Source organism: Cololabis saira, chromosome 19 (genome assembly GCF_033807715.1).
Source record: "Cololabis saira isolate AMF1-May2022 chromosome 19, fColSai1.1, whole genome shotgun sequence".
NCBI classification, from domain to species: Eukaryota; Metazoa; Chordata; class Actinopteri; order Beloniformes; family Belonidae; genus Cololabis; species Cololabis saira.
In genome coordinates, this window is record NC_084605.1 from 19448156 (window position 1) to 19463967 (window position 15812).

Sequence of the window (15812 nt, forward strand, 5' to 3'; positions counted from 1 at the left end):
GTACAGAACGATTTTGAACTGTAAATGATGTACATGTTTGTACCTAAATAGATCCTTTCCTAACAGTGTCTTTTAACACAGCAGCAACTTTGCTGATTAAAACGGGACAGAACCAAGAGAAAATAACCGGTATTTATTTATCTATTTATCTGTTTGAAATCTGCTTCTACCTACTTCTATCTGCTAAAGAAGAAGTAGCGTATTCTTCTTTGCATTTATTTTGTCTTAGTTTTTATTCTAATTCCGGTTAGCACTCCCCCTAGCGGTGGAAGAAAAATCCACAGAATAGCCGCACCTTTGTATAAGCTGCATGGTTCAAAACCTAGGAAAAAAGTAGCGGCTTATAGTCCAGAAAATGGTACATAAAAAGGATTTATTCCATATCCATTGTGGGGGTGTACAAAGGCAAAATCATAAACTGTAAGTGATGTAAACATCCACCCTGTTGACATCTCTGTTTGCATAAAAGTATCCTGACCTTCAGCCCAAGGTTGAGCTCATGGAGGGAGCGTCTCATCTCTTTGGTGAGGAAGTTCATCCGTTCACACTCCTGCAGCGCCACCACCTGGTAGGGAGTCCTCTCCTCTGCCTTCCGCAGGAGCTCAGCCATGTTGAACTCCTCTGGAAGTCTCTCTGTAATCTCCTCAACCAGGGCACGGACCTGGTAATGTGGGAAAAGAGGAAGAGAAAGGAGTGATGCTGGCGTCAAGAAAACACGAAAGGGAAGAGTAACATCTATCAGGAGAGGGGGTTGTGTGTATCAATGAGCGCTCAAACAGCCCAAGAGTCAGTTTGAAATAGTTCCATAAATATTAATGAGAAGAAATTTTGCAACGCCATCTCTTTGTTTTCAATAACAGGCTAATCCCTTAAGACAATCAATTCTCACATCATATTTTTCTGGGTAAGTAATGAAAGCTAATGTCTGTGTCAACAGTTTCCCAAGACAGCCAGCATGAGCAATCAATCAACCCATTAGGTGCTGAACAAAGGATACGGGGTCATCATATATATGGATTGTTTTCAGTTCAAATATCTGATTTGCGTTTGGTAGCTTCTGAACACCCAGAATACAAAGTGAAGCTCATTGATAAGCTCTGCATGGCTACACAAAGACAGAAGTATCAAGGCATCCTGGGAAGAAAGGTCATGCTTCACAGCACATGGACGAAAGGAAACGCACGGCAACACCAAATAAGATTCAGATGTAAACTGCCTGATACCCCGGGGCTGTGTTTTTAAGTGACAGGATGAATTAAACCAACACAGAGAATCAGGCTTTTAATTTCAGGAAAGTCTAAATAATAAAGAATGTTTCAATAAATGTCACTGTTGCCAAGTTACAAAGTGACAGAGTTAAGAGCACAGAGTTGACGTGTTTTAGCAATAAATAAATACGGTAAATAAATTGTGGGTCAGTTCCTGACTCATGTACTTAGCTAGCTTTAGCAACAAAGATGAAGTCAAATAGAGGTGAGAAAAAGATTAAATGAGGGATTTACAGAACCAAAGCAAACAAAGCAAGGGGTGTCTCTCACCTGGAAAACGTTACTGTTACTGAACTGCGCTACAATCCTGACGGAAATCTGGCACAAATCTGGCCTCTCTGGTTTCAGGCAACACAACTGAACCTTTCTTCCCGATCAAAGTAAGCTCTCATATTTGTACGAAGAGATGATCCCTGTGCATCAGGTACTATTTTAACATGGGAGGAGAGAACGCGCAGAAATCAATGGAACTTTGTGTAAATATTTAGAATAATTACACCAAGATTAAAAAAAAAAAAAAAAGCTGTTCTATAAATGGTTCTAATATACCACAGCTGGTATAAAATATACCAGCTGTGTTTTTTTTATGAGGGGACAGTCATCTGTCAAATCGTTACAAGAGCAAAGAGGCCAACATTGGCTGAGATGGTTATATTTAAGGTGGTTGAAATACAAAGGAAGTATTTGAGTAACCTAAAACACGTAGTGGTTATGGTTCAATATTGGTGTAACATAATCTGAAGTTAAGTTTTACATCGTAATCTCTTGCACTGCTCTTTTGATTTTCACTGTTTTCTTAAATACTGTACCAGTGCTAGCTCCTGTTGTACCCCGAAACAAATGTTGGATAGAATGAATAATGTTAACTATATTTAACACTTTCCAATAGTTCTGCACAAAAGCCCGTCTCTTAGCCACATCGATCATGAGAGGGCAAAGTACCAACATCAAGAGGAGTAACCTCCATCGAAGGTTGCCAAGCATATTTATACGACTCCCTAGGGCTGGGCGATTTTGGACAAAAATAAAATCCCGATTTTTTTCTCTGAAAACCAGTTTTTTGATTTTGATTTTTTTGGTAAAACTACAAAAGACAATGGAATAAATTGTTTCAAATATTTTATCTTTATTTTTAAAGAAAAATAGCAAACAAATGTCCCTATTGGGAAGGAAGTGCAATTGAAAGATACTGTAAATCCTCCTTGAGTTTAGTAAAGTGACAACATTTACAATTTTCTTGCTTTTCAGCTGCAAAAAAGGAAACTCGATTTTCCGATTTTCCTTTTTTTAATATCGATTGTGATTAATAAATCCGATTTAGATTTAAAATCGATTAATCGCACAGCGCTACGACTCCCCCAAGGTATTTTTAAAAAGTTGTGACAGGTACAGTAGACTGAGATTAGGAAAGCTGTACAGTATGTAGCACCAAAGCACCCTGGAAGCAACGAGGCTGCTGCTGCCGCTTAATGTGTCACAGCCATCAGATGTCATGCTCAGACAGAGCTGTGTTTGTCAGACACTGCACCTTGTTTCCACCCGCTTGGAATTGTCATGGACAGGATTTCAAGGTGTCCACTGATAAGAAGGAATCATTCGTGGAAAACTGGAGGTCACATTTCTGCATTTTGCAAATGATGACGTCCCTATGGCGGCATTGCAGGAAGGCTTCACCACTCACCTGAGGAGTGTTCCCTTAAAATTAGAGATTTTATTCCCTAGTTGGCCTGGAATTGACTGACCAAGTGTGACAAACGATGAAAGCCTGAGCCTCTCTGCCCACGTGCTGACTCTAAAATCGACTTCTGATTTAGAAAACAATGACGGATGACAGTAGTTCTTATAAATCCATGTTTAGGATTGGAAGTGACCTTATTCTTATGAAAATAACAGGTGAGGTGACGAATGGAAAATACAATCTTGTAACTTGACTTAATTGTGAAGGTAATTTCATACAACAGTAAACATAAATTACTTTTTGACACGGCTTGTTCGCAGACTGAAATACCTTGTTTTATTAAGGGTGTGTGTAAAGCTGCATGTCTCTGACAGAGTATTAATTTAAGCTTTTACACACAAATAAAGTGGACTGAACCAGAAAACACACTTCAAAATGTCATCGCTGTTAAAATATCCCTCGGTGCTGTCAATGGCTCCAAATAGCTGCTCTGATGCACACAGAACCATAGAAAATGTCAACTGCTGTCATCTTCATACATCTGCTCAGGATATCCTCCGTGTACGAGGGAACTTAAGGGTCTTAAGGACTTTCATGACAGAATACTATAACAAAATCAGTTAAAGATTTCTCAGCAGCTAATGGGGCTATCATAACCAGTTCCTGGTGAGCACAGAAATACTTGCGTAATTCCCAGTAGTCGCATAATGAAGTATTGGGTTTAATTTGCTTGAAATTACCCTGCCTGTAATGAAAATGCATATATTGCCATGCCAGTTTTGAAACAGCAGCTGCAGATCACAGAGATCACAGACTACGGAGCAATTTATCTCTCATTACTGCCACAGCAGTTTTTAAGAGTTATACCCTCGTACCTTCTCCTCTCGCGTCGTCCCGCCTCCCTCACCGGCTCCTCCGTCTCTGGGTTGCATCTCCAGTACGGTGCGGAAAAGCTTTTCTGACGTTTGTGTGAGGAAGTCGATGTCAGCATTGGGATGAAGGCCATATAGGACAGAACTCTGTAGCAATCTTCTACTATTGGGATTTCTGAAAGACATGTACTGTCCTGTTTTTAAACTAAAATTTTAAATCCCTTTGCATTGTCATTTGATCATGGTTGAGGGGTTTGTGTAACCAAATGACCCCAGGAGCTATGTCATCGGGTGCTTTTTCCCCTGACAGAGTCTCCCAAGGCCAGTTGGGTCTTGGGTTTCGGACTAACTGTGGATTCACACTGAAAGCGTCAAAAATCTCCTGTGGTGGCTCTGGACGCCATCAGAGGCCTGCATTAAGCGGGGCTTTCAAGCTGCGCTGCAGAACTGGAGGGAAAAAAGTTCATATTCTGTACATATATCTGGATGAAATATATTAATTCCTGATAAAAATAAGTTTGTATGTACAGCTATGCTCCTGTATGTATGTGAATGAGTGTACGTTTGTGTGTACACAAAAGTACAATGTGCATTGAGGCTTCTTGCTTTGGGAATCCCGGTCTGTGATTGGACGCTGCCTCTGTGTCGCCGCTCCTCATTTGCATAAAGTTGAGATTCTCTCAACTTCAAATTGACGCTCTGGACACCTCCATCACACCGCTCCCGACGCCTCCAACGCCTCTTGCAGGAAGCTTTCATAGACAATGAATGGCAGCCGGACGCCTATGACGCCTATGACGCCCATGACGCCCATGCCACTTTTGGTGGGAATCCACAGTAAGAACGAGTCCAGATACACATGGACAAGAGAAAGCAAGGAGCCGCATTTCCTTCGCCAGCTCCAGGTTTCTTGAGTCCCAGCCAGCAGCCAAACCTGGGGATGGACTCTTTGGCAAGCTGCTGGTTACCGGATCCACAGGATCCGACTGTGCTCAGCCTGCATGAGTGACCTGGATTCACCCTTTGTGAGGTCACCGCTGGCAGGGCAGCTGGTGAGGGTGCGGTGCAGTGTGTTATTAGCAGAAGTTGATGTGTGGGCCTTAGTGTAGTCCACCCTAAGTTCCTCAAGCCCCCGGATGTTGTGGGGCTGGTTGACACGTCTCTGGAACATTGTGTTGAAATCTCTTAATTAGTGGACTGGGCAGCTGATCCCCCTTTCATGAAGGGTGAATAGGGGATGTATAGGGGAAATACACCCCTTAGTCTCCCTAAGGCCATTGTAGGGACGCTAAAGAACAGTGTCTGACCTCAGAACCAGGAGGAACAATGTGGGTTTTTGTCTTGGCCATGGAGCACTGAAGCAGTTATTTATTCTCGCTAGGATCCCGGATCCTCGGAGAAGCCATTCCACTCTGAACCTCGGGGTGATTTGCGGGGGCGCTCCAAGAGTTTGGATACAGGGTGAGACGTTCAATTCCTGCTCCTCCACATTAAGAAGAGACAGCTGGCATGGTGGGGCATCAGGTTCCGATGCCCCCGGAAAGCGTCCCTGGGGGAGGTGTGTTGGGCAGGTCTAACCTCAGGCTGCTGCCCACGCAACCCGTATGCAGATCAGCAGAAGTTATTGGATGGAGGGAATTTAAAAACTCAAGTGCATTTCAGTAGAAAATATTGCACTACAAGATATTAAATACACGTTTTTGACATGAAAAGGACCTTATTTCAACACTATATCAATTCCAATGTTTCTTCTCTAAAAGGTTGGAACTTCTGTCTCTTTATATGTACTGCTGACAAAGAATGGAAGCATATAAATTATGTATTTTGGGGCAAGATTCAAACACTCCAGATCAATTGACAGACTGCTGATGACTGGAACAAAGGAAAAGAAATGTTGCATTTTCCAAATGCTAAACAGAATGCTTTTGAGCTAGTGTAAATTCAAGTGAAAGTTCAACTGAAACAGGGTGCTTTTTGTGGGGCACTTATATTTGGAAAAAAAAAAAAAAATCTTTTAATCATAATGTTCTGATGAACGTTTTAAAACATACAGGCCTTTAGTTCAGAAGCACTTTGTAGTCAGCTTGTTTGATCCGCTCTGTGCTTTCTAACTTTTTATGATAACATACACCTGCACTATGTTGAAAGAGTAGAAAAATGTTTAGTCACTGGCTTCTTCTTTTGCATATTCCACCCTTTCCCTCTTCAAGTTTGCTACAGATGGTTGTTAGGGAGGCGATGGACTTAAGGACCTCCAGGGGGCCACAGGTCTTTAAAGCCCCAGGTCTTCAGCCAAATCTCAGTTGCTCAGCCTCGTCCTGGTTTGTTGTGATAGCCAACTGTAAAGAGCTCCAGTCCTTCCCAGTGGAGCAACTATATAAGTCTGTATGTGTTCGTTGAACAGCGCACAGACTGTGGAAATTAAATACGAGTCAAACTTACCCTCTGGCTCCCCAGTGAACTTGTTTGAGAAATCTGAACTGATGAGTTTTACCGCTACATCAGACTAATGTGCTTCACCGCACACACACACTAACCTCATCCCTGAATTTATCAAGTCAATGTTAAATAACGACAAACAAAGTGAGGCAAACTAAGGTGAAGCAGCAGATTTAACAATGTCTTCAGTGTTATGACTCTTTTGTATAAAGGTGGAAGAATCAAATCTTATTATCTATGTTGACAAATGTAATAGTCTGAAACCCATTATGCTGCATATCAATGCCAACCATTTTCAATATTCAAACACAAGAGCAGCATGAAACCACTGTAAGATTATTATGAGTTTAATCACACTCCAGTTACACAAATAAGCAGGGAAGCAAAAACCTTTCCAATTTCCTTTTAAGTGGTACATTCTTTTGTTGCTGTGACAACTGCTCATTTCATTCGAGAGAAATGTACGCAACTGAAGGATTTGCAGATTTTTCTGGAAGCACTAAATACAATAAATACAACTAAAAATGGGTGCAGTCGTTCAAAGGAAAAACAAAACCTGGATGGCGTGACAACCGGACTAGAATAGTAGGAATAGGAACGCTGATGAAAGACTTGTCAGTTTTACAGTAGAAACGTTTCACAGTCACAGTCGCTGGATGCTCTTAGCTGATTCATGAGGGAGTGAAGGGGCATGAATGGCCAGGCTAGGCCAAAGTTTGTCCGTCTACATTTTAATAAACTAGAAATGTTGTTAATCTAAAAACTAAATAAAATCTGCTTTTGACAAAATGGATCTACTTTTCTGATGGTATTTTTTGGAAATATTACTAACATATAGTTTAATATACAGGACTGTCTCAGAAAATTGGAATATTGTGATTTTCTGTAATGCAATTACAAAAACAAAAATGTCATACATTTTGGATTCATTACAAATCAACTGAAATATTGCAAGCCTTTTATTATTTTAATATTGCTGATCATGGCTTACAGCTTAAGAAAACTCAAATATCCTATCTCAAAAAATTAGAATATTCTGGGAATCTTACTCTTAAACTCAGCTCTGCTGCTCATCCCACAAATGTATGTTTCCATTTCAAAGGGGGAAAAAAACGGGCTTTCCGACGGTATAAGATTTATTGTTACAACAAAGAAATTATCTAATAAACACATTTGTTTTCTTTTTGTGCTTAGTTTATCAATACATTTCAGGAATATCTATATCTAAATTAATTTTGATGGTAATCAGTATAAAATGGATTAAATAAAAGAAAGTGATGTTTGTAATTTTGTGTATAACAGTTGTGCTCCTCCGTTTGGTAGGTAGAGCATCTGACAGTCAGGTTTAAATTGGTACGGGGCTGTCGGGAGCTGAACCCCGGCATATAAGCCACATCACAAGATACATTTAAAGGAGCTTGAGGCTCCTTTTAAGAAATGAGACTCTTTGGCGCCACCCTTCACCACGACGGCCGTCGGGGGTACTGCAGCCAACAGTGAAGCCGGCACGGGAGAACGGGGAGAACGCGCATGCAGCGTCATGTGACGTCACATCCGCAGGACAGCGCGGGAAATTTGGGCCCGAATTGCAGCACATTTTGCAGCACACAGCCTGTTCAAGGCAAAGGAGAGATACACTAGAGGAAACATACTTTTGGGTTTGGAACGCTTCATCTGACATTATTACTAGAACAATTAAAACGTATACGAATTTTTTTCATAAATTCTGCCTCAATCCGGCCTCAAGCTCCTTTAAAGCAATAAATGTTTCTTGTATTTTACAGTTTTGAGTAATTAGAGTGATATTTTTTCCAACAATGAAGACAGGCAGCAGACTGAGCGGATAGGCTGGGAGATTCTTCAAAATGTCCTATACAGAACCGTGCCGACCAACGGCAAAGTATCAGTAGGTGGTACCCCAAGAGCAGGTTAACAACTTCCTGCATTTATTTCCATTATAATGCTTTAGGGGCCCACCTAGGCCGACTAAAGACGCTGCTGGGGATTTTGGAGGTGGCCTGGTGGCCTAAAATCTCAGTTGTAGTAGCCATCTGATTTGTAAGTGTACCATCTCAGTTGTAGCATCTACCCCAATTGTTATTGTATCAAATCTGAATATTGCAGTCGCCCCCCACCCACCCCGACACACAAACTCACAGCATCAGATCCCACCCACACAGAGAGCGCTCTTTTATCCCCTGCTGACAGTCGTGATCAACTCTGCTGCTAAGAAACTTCATGAAAACTAAAATGGTCAAATAATGGTCAAAAGAACTAACCATTTTTTTCTGAGTTTACTGATCCTGATCCTTTTTTTTTTTTTATAGATTCTATTATGTTTATCTATATTCAGCGTCTCCTCAGCATGTTGCCACCGCCTCACCTCTCCCTCCCTGATGACATTTTGTTTAATGGACTTACTAGGACACTTTTTGTTAGACTTTCCAGACACCCGGCTCTGAGTTTGTTTCAGGTCTATTTTCGTAATAAAATCTGGCCTTTAGGCACTGTTTTTGATGCAAATCCTCCATTTGATGCTCCTGTTTATCCAATTGTACACAACAACAACTGAGGGTTACAAAGCTTTCATTTCCCTCCATTTCATGATGTTGCTTTTTATTTAAAAAATTTTTTGCTGGAAAGATTGAATTAGCGTTGTATGCTTTGCTGCTGTTGGTAATAACATAATGCAGGCTTAGCCTCACCTGGTGGTAACTGTTGTAATCCATATTTCCAGGCAAGGGGAAACCAGGCACGAGATAAAACACCCTGTGCATCATCTTTGGCTTGATATATATGGAGCTAGAACAGTCTCATAATTCACAAATGCACAGACCGATTCACAAATGCACAGGACAAAATTCACAAATGCACACACCGATTCACACGTGCGTAGAACAAGATACACAAATGTGTTTTTGATGCACACACAAATATAACCTGATTTACAAAATGTTTTTGTCTGTGAGCTGCGCTGGATTTGCGTGTGACTTTTGAGATTGGCTGAAACAACGGAAGACATCTGATTGGTTGCAGATCCTTCAGTGTTAAAAAAAACGTATTTGTGGATTGAGTCACGTCAGGGGAGTCTCAAAAGTCACACGCAAATCCAGCGCAGCTCACAGACAAAAAAAACGTGTGTAAATCAGGTTATATTAGTGTGTGCATCAAAAATACATTTGTGTAAATTGTCATACGCACGTGTGGATCGGTCTGTGCATTTGTGAATTTTGTCCTGTGCATTTGCGGATTGGCATGTGCATTTGTGGATCGGTCTGTGCATTTGTGAATTTTGTCCTGTGCATTTGTGGATCGACGTGTGCATTTGTGAATTATGAGACTGTTCTAGCTCCATAGATATACACTTCCAGGTAGGTCCGACACAGACGGCGGTCCCAGTCATCTGTGATGTGACCCCCGTACATGATCTCACCAAATAGGTAGCGCAGGTCGTCATATGTTATCTGAGAATCAAAGGGCAAAGGGGTGCTGCTTGAGCAAAGGAGTCCTATGCTTTAGCTGAGGTCACATGATCAAAAACAGCACAAACAAGTGTACCTTGGGATTGGCCTCCAGGTAATTATAGAGCACATTGATAGAAATGGTGAGGTCCCCGATGTTGAAAGGGTACGGTCTATTCCACCCCTGAGGGCCACATTTCTTTCTCTCGGCTACCACAGCATGGAAGAAACAGAGAGCAAACCAAATGCTCTTAAACTCTGTCTCCCGTGCACACATTTCCAGAGTCTCCTGCAAAACAAAAAGGGGGAAAAAAGTGACACATGTAAAAGATGGACACTTATATCTCCTGAATGACACTGCAGAATTAATGGTGCTACATTGGTGTGTTCCAGGTAAAAAGTTGTGGCAGAGTGATCAGTCTTCGGCTATGACATCATCAACGATGCTGCACACTAACAGACAGAAAATGAAATGACTAGATGGCAATAAACCGAACAATGAGATTCCTTTTTAATTGTCACAACTTGTCAGGTGCTTTTGGGCTCCAACCGTCTCTTGAGCTCATTATTCGAGACAGGCAAATAAAAAAAAATGGATATAAATGGCACAGTAATCAGTGGGGGGTGAGACAGTTAAATAAGCCTCCCAATAACCCTGATGAAATCAAGAAGACTAGATTCTCTTTATTCTAGCATGAGCCGTGGAGAGGGTCTCAATGAAGGCCTTCACTTCTCCTGCTGCAGTGCCCCGGGAAGCTGACTGCTACAATGCACGCTTAGAGTGCACAAGCAGAGTGCAGGCTGACTGCCACACGCGCAGCCTGTCTGAGATTTAGTTAATATTCTGCACGGTGCTTCTCTGCTCAACACACTGAAAGAGATGCATAACCTCCCAGTCCACGACCTGTGGACTAGAAAGGAACAACATGTGGTAAGATTGTGGCTTCAAAGACATGTAATGATGCACAAATACACCAAGTGCACCTGCACATGCATTAAAAACATCCACAGCAGTGAAACAACAGAGTTTAGTATCTGAGTGGTTGATTAAGCTGAAAGAACAACACAGAAGCCGCAGGCAGCCCTAAATCCATGATCATTTATTTTTCAGCTGTATTATGGAAGAGTTATCACAGTCAACTTGTATTATTGTGAAAGCTGTTACTTTAGCACACCAAGACTGCATTTTGCAACGGTCTGAGAAAGGAAATAGGCTATGGAGCTGCGTGAGTTTTTCTAGTGGAAAGATCAAGAGCAAAGAACCTGTCATTTCTCTGGCTTAGCTCCGGCTTTAGCCACGCTCGTGGGCTATTACAGAGAGTTAGCCTAACATTGATTAGCTCTCACTGAGTACACATGACTGGAATATTCTCCCATCCCAACCTCGGTGGACCTCCCCTGCGGCTCTGCATAAGGGCAGATAGACATCGGCAAACCAGGGATCGTGGAAATGGATTGGGAGGTAGCCAAGCACTCAGGTAATGGTGCGGGGGAAGATGCATTGGCAGCAAAGCACTGAGGTAATGGTAAGGCTTAGATAGAGACGGAGAACTGATAAGGTAAAGAAACGCTACGGGAGGCCACAGTAGCACACTGATTCATTTTAACTGCGGGGGCTGTAGGATGGTCGGGGAGCATGATATTGTCTGGCTGTTCTCAGATAACACACAAAAAGCAGCAAATTGACCTTGTTGAGATGTCCGTCCGCACACAATACCACCGTCTCCCTGCAAAATGTAACCATAGAAACTCTTGACGTTAGCAAGGGCTATGTTTACGTCCTGCATGGGTCAGCTGCGATTTCAGGGTGAGTGAGAGGTGATTCCACCATCTGTCTGGCAGCTTTCGGAAATGCTCAGTGGGGAACATCATGTGTGGTCTCAACTGCCAGCCAGAGCAGAACGAAAGATGAACCCTCTGAAGTTGAGAGCATGTAAAAACACAAGGCATCGCATTCCTCCATACAGTGAGGGTTTCATGTCGGAGCATTACAGGAAAGTTGGTGATCCATCTCTAACTCACTAAAAATCTCATCAATAAATAATAATGTTTTTCTTTGAAGTGGTATTGTTCTCCTGGACTTCAGTGGTTGCTTACCCAGGTGCCATTGTGCAACAGCATCTTCATGAACACAGTGTGTGTGTGTGTGTGTGTGTGTGTGTGTGTGTGTGTGTGTGAGTGTGTGTGTGTGTGTGAGTGTGTGTGTGTGTGTGTGATTAACTGGCCAGCCTTGAAAATGCATGACACATCAGGAAGAGGAGAAGCATTCTCAGCTGTTAAAAAAGTTAAAAAGTCTATTTCAAAGGAAGAGGGTGATGCAACACGTGTCAGTATATTTTCCTTTTTTTCTTTTTTTGAGTGTGCTCCTGAGTTTAAATACACGTTTGGTTTAAATATTCTAAACACAAGGAAGTTGGTCAGTGAAGACATCCTCGGGTGGTATTACCTGGTTGAAGTAGTCCAGGGCGTTGTGCAGGTTGGCATGCATGCCGGTAGGCGGCTCGTTGGTGATTTTGATGGAGTTCTCCAGGATGCCTTGGGGTATGATGTGGCCCTCGCGGGTGGAGGAGGGTTCAGCACTGACGAACACCCTGAAGCTGTCATGGCTTCCCTCTGCATACTGCTCCAGAAGTTTCTCCAGGGTGCTGAGCCAACGCGCCACCAGGTGGATGTTCTTACAGGGGAGGAAACGGCAACAAGACCAGCAGGGATGGGTTCAACGGACAGAAGAAAGACTAGATGTTAGTCAAATTTAATTATCCTCTCTGAGGGTATAGAACTTTTTTTTTTCCCGGGTATCTTTTTAAGTCTGGGTTTTAATGGATAACAAATAGGAGCCTAATAAGGTACTTGATGCTGTAATTGGCAGGATAATTCATTTTTGTAATGACAGGTAGTAAAAAGGAGCAATTAAAATGTTGCCTATTCTCTGCGCTTCACTAAGACTTTGATGTGGCATAGAAGAAAACGGTACATGGCACTTGAAAGCATTTTCCATGTTGACAGCATGAAGTGACCGTTCTCTGGTGCAACTTCAGCCTGACGTTTCTGCATATTCATCTCCGTGTGGGACGTGCAGCAGGACGGACTTGTACTATCACACAAGCATGGATGAGCTCAATTTTCCATCTCAACTGTCCTGACATGAACAGGATATCCTAGAAATGATAAGGAATCAGCATGGCCCCCCCACATCTCACCACACTGCACTGCCCATTCCCTAAATCTAATTACAGCACTAATAACTGCAGACATTAATTCATAAGCCGCTTTGCTTTCTCATTTCCCTTTGCTCTCAATATTAAATCTTCCTTATGATGGGTGAAGTTAGAACTCCTTACAAATGAAGAGACTCAAGAGGCCGCTGAACGTCAATTTTGGGGACGGTAACTCGGGAAAAAGAAGTTCATTCTGCAACTCAGAAGTCAAGGAAAATACGGGAGTTCAGAAGGGGATAGGCTAGTTTGCATCTTCATGCCTTTGAGAGTAATGAATTGTATACAAATTAAATGCCTAAATTTTAAATGCTTTTTCATTAAGTCAGAACACAAACTTTCCTCATGGTATGTAAATAGTTTGGCAATAAAAAGAGCCAACAGAGGAAGTGAGAGGCTGCCTCAGAGCCTGTCACTGTAATGAAAGCATTCATCCTGTGGCTACAAGGGGAGAAGACGGGGTTGAACGGAAGAAGAGACAGAGCAGGAGGCCAACAAACATTCAAGACAGAGGAGCTGCCACCTTTTATGGCTTTTTAATTAACTTTCAGGTGCAGCTTTTTTTTTTTTGTTCCTTTTTCGTCTTGTTGATAAGGGTCTCCCATCCTCTGCGATGATTGCACTGATACTACATCAAAGAGTCATCTATTTACATAATAATATAAAAGTTGAATCTAAAAACCATTAGAAAACACCATTGGCAAGGTCTTTGATGCATTGCTATCAAACACGACCCGAGGGAATCCACAATGACACATTGAGCCACATGCCCAGACCCACTCCAGCGAGCATAAACATTAGCAGGTGCACGGATACAAACACAAAGACGAATTGGTCAAGGAGCTGCGCAGCTGGACACCAGCGCTGAGGAGGCAGCCCTGCAGCACTGGAACCATCAGAATCCGGACTGAAGCAGGGACACGGTAAACAGGACTAAGGCACAAACTGAACTGACTACACGCAGCACGCCAGACTACTGACCCTGAAGTTAAAAATAGTGAGCATAAAATTACAAATAGGGAGAATAAAGTTAGGTGTTGCGGATTTAGCAGGTCTTTATCTTTAATGAATGCAAAAAGAAAAAGCTTGCTAATGTGCATACATCAATATGTATGACTTCAAATGCATAAGAGGAAACAGAGCAGTTCTGCAGAAACTGCACAGACGTATCGGGCGTCTGGCATTAAGGGAGGATCTAACAATTAAAACAGAAATTAAATGTGCTGAACATTCAACCATCCATCAGCCAAAGTGCCTGAAGAAGACAAACAAAAGCACGGGCAGGAGATGTAAACTCCACACAGAGAAAACCTAGCCAGGATTCCAGCACCAGACTAGATTCATGGTTTATGTCTAATAAAAAGTCAAAGGAACAACTTTACATGCATACGACATGAGAAGAAACTCTAACAATAAATGTAGTTTTTTCATTTAAAGGAGCATGAGGCTCCTTTTAAGAAATGAGACTCTCTAGCGCCACCATTCACCACGACGGCCGTCGGGGGTACTGCAGCCAACAGCGAAGCCGGCACGGGAGAACGGGGAGAATGCGCATGCAGCGTCATGTGACGTCACATCCGCAGCCCAGCGCGGGAAACTCGGCCCCAGCACTGCAGCACATTTTGCAGCACACAGCCTGTTCAAGGCAACAGAGAGATACACTAGAGGGCTCATTCTTTTTGGTTTGGAACGCTTCATCTGACCTTATTACTAGAAAACTAAAAACATTTACAATTTTTTTTCATAAATCCTGCCTCAAGCTTCTTTAAGTGTAAAATATTCATCACTGACCCTAAAACTCAGTTACAGTATGTCCAACAAAAATCCTTAAAAAAGCACTGCACCAACACCAAACAGAAAAACTAATGAAACCTGTAGGTTTCTCAATTGAATTGTGGGTACTTGCATTAATTGGCTTTTTAGACTGGTTTCTGGGCAGCTTAATCAAAGACGCATTTACAGCTGGGGTAAAAAAAAAAAAGGTGTTCATCTCAATTAGTTTGGCCAAGCCAACTCCAATGCAGACATGACAAGGTAGTTAAGTGTAACAATCCAAATTAAACAATGATGCTGAAAGGCAACACTCCCAATGCTCCCGCTCTTCTCAGACTTCATCAACACACATGTAGCAAGAAAAAGTACTGTGAAAAAGGTTCTACTTTTCACCTGAATATCTTTTTGCAACAGGTGTTTGTAGTTGGATATAATAATAATGTGTTCACTGGAAAACACTGTATGATCAGACCTGATGTCACTCTCCAGTTTTCCTGATTTTACTTTTATAAACCAATACAAACATGAAGATGTGATCAAGCCCTCCATTTTCAGGACCTCAGAACTATTTAGAAAATGTGTCATAATTGTAATTATAACCATCATTTTTAATACTTGGATGGAAATCCTTTGCAGCCAATGACTGCCTGAGGAGTCATCCTGAAATTAAAAGATAAGTCTTGTCTAAGTCAAAGTACAATTTCATTAATGAACCATTTAAGTTTGAAAAGACTATCAAAGCTATCTGGCTCTTTGTAACAAAGAGAAGTAAAGCTGGAACATCAGCATCAAGCGTTTTCATCAAACTGCCTCTCTTATTTGCCCTTCTTTAAGCCACTGCCTTCAAAGTGGCTTGCTTTAGCAGTAAACGTCCAAAGGGGGTGGCGAGTTTAGGCCACTTCATTCTATCCGCCTGGCCAGTGTAGGATATTCAACTCCAATCTGCTTGACTGATTGCCTCTCAACTTCCCCATCCCCCTTTTCAATTGGCTGCTTCAAAGCTTCTGCATCTCAGTCTCCAGCCCCATCTAAACAGAAGCTGCTCTTCTGAAGTATAATTAACCGTCAGGAGAAGGGAACCTGCCACTGACCTGGTTCTCCTGAGG

At 42.1% G+C, this 15812-nt stretch overlaps 1 pseudogene; it reads right to left on the reverse strand.

Annotated features, from left to right (window-relative positions):
* The window catches only part of LOC133419100 (dynein axonemal heavy chain 9-like), a 178716-nt pseudogene that overhangs the window by 13077 nt on the left and 149827 nt on the right, over positions 1–15812 (reverse strand).